This window comes from Cebus imitator, unplaced genomic scaffold, assembly GCF_001604975.1.
Source record: "Cebus imitator isolate Cc_AM_T3 unplaced genomic scaffold, Cebus_imitator-1.0 Scaffold153, whole genome shotgun sequence".
NCBI lineage: Eukaryota > Metazoa > Chordata > Mammalia > Primates > Cebidae > Cebus > Cebus imitator.
The window spans coordinates 2645975-2647922 of NW_016107468.1; positions in this window are offsets into that span (position 1 = coordinate 2645975).

Sequence of the window (1948 nt, forward strand, 5' to 3'; positions counted from 1 at the left end):
GCCTGTTTATATTAGGTTGGTGCAAAAGTGATTGCAGTTTGTGCAATTTACTTTTTTTTTTTTTTAAGATGGAGTCTCACTCTGTCACCCAAGCTAGAATGCAATGGTGTGGTCTCAGCTCACTGCAACCTCTGCCTCGCATGTTCAAGTGATTCTCCTGCCTCAGCCTCGCAAGCAGCTGGGACTGCAGGCATGTGGCATCACACCTGGCTAATGTTTGTATTTTTAGTAGAGTCAGGGTTTCACTATGTTGGCCAAGCTGGTCTCGAACTTCTGACCTTGTGATCTGCCCACCTTGGCCTCCCAAAGTGCTGGGATTACAGACACGAGCCACCACACCTAGCCTCCATGTATTGATTTATGACTTTGCCTGCAGCTTCTGCTTTCTTGGAACTTACCCTTGCCTTCCAAAACCCTTACATACAAGCCATCCATGAATTCAGGTTGTAAGCATGAACTGCCCTGATTCTCCTTCCTTTGTACCTGCAAATAAACATCTCCCTGTATGCCAATGCAAAGCCTCAGTGTAGATATCTGGTCTTACTGTGCCAGTCAAGCAGCCCCTTGTTTGGTTCTAAAACAAGAACCACCTTGTGAGGTAGGAACTCTGATTATATCTGTTTTACCTATGAAGAAACTGAGATGAAGATAGGTTAAATGACTTGCCCAGGGGCACACAGAACCAGAATTTGAACCCAACTTCCTCTGCACTATTCCTTGACTACTTCTCTCAGAAAAGGGCTTGAAGGTATTAATGATATACCTCCCGCCTTCTACAACAATTCCAGGGCACGGGAGAAGGGCGGATTTGGGAATGGAACAGGTCATCAGGAGCCATTTTAGAACTCTCCACATAGATAGCTAATATGGTCCCTGTGGGATCAGAGACAAAGCTAAATGACACTCAGCCCCAAAGATCTACAGACTGTAAGGGCTATTGCTGAGTTTAAAATGAGGAAACTGAGGCCGGTATAAGAACATTTAAATTCAAATTTATTCAGCTCCTGGGTGAGGTTCTATGGTCCGGGAAAGCGGGGCCAGAGAAGTCGCACCGACTTCCTGAGGCGTAGGGTTTTTATAGCTATAGTGAGCGAGGAGGAGCAGGGTGCTCTGACTGGTTATGGGGGAGCGGGACGTAGACGGGGCAAGCTGCTCTTTGTAGGTAGATTGTTGGGCGGGATTTTCCTAATGCAAGATCCGGCTAGGGTCACATTAGCCAGATCCTTTCAGGAGAGCATGTGCTCCTGAGGTAGGTTCCAGGTGCAGAGATGTGACGTAGGTTTCGGGCACAGAGATGTGACGTAGGTTTCGGGCGCAGAGATATGACGTAGGTTTCGGGCGCAGAGATATGACGTAGGTTTCGGGCGCAGAGATATGACGTAGGTTTCGGGCGCAGAGATGGGTGGGTGTGTCCGAGCTCCTGGTGAGGCAACTGGCCTTACACAGACAACCAGAGTTCTAAAGCTGCCCAGATAAGGACAGAGAAAAAAAAGCGCTGGTGAAAAAAAGAAACGGCTCTCTGGGACTCAGCTCATTCCTAGCCTAAAGGTGGGAGGAAAGGCCAGGCACAGTGGCTCACACTTGTAATCCCCACACACTGGGAAGCTGAGGCAGGTGGATCATATGAACTCAGGAGTTCAAGACCAGCCTGGGCAACTGGCAAAATCCCGTCTCTACAAAAAATACAAAAAATTAGCTGGGCATGATGAAGCACACCTGTACTCTGAGCTACTCAGGAGGCTGAGGAGGGAGGATAGCTTGAGCCTGGGAGGTGGAGGTTGCAGTGAGCTGAGATTGTGCCACTGCACTCCAACCTGGGTGAGAGAGCAAGACCCTGTCTCAAAAACAAAGAGTGGGGAGGGGGAGGACAGATCATATTGTTCATCAAGATCATTGTAACATGCAATTTTCTTTTTCTTCTTTCTTCCTTCTTCTTTTTTTTTTTTTT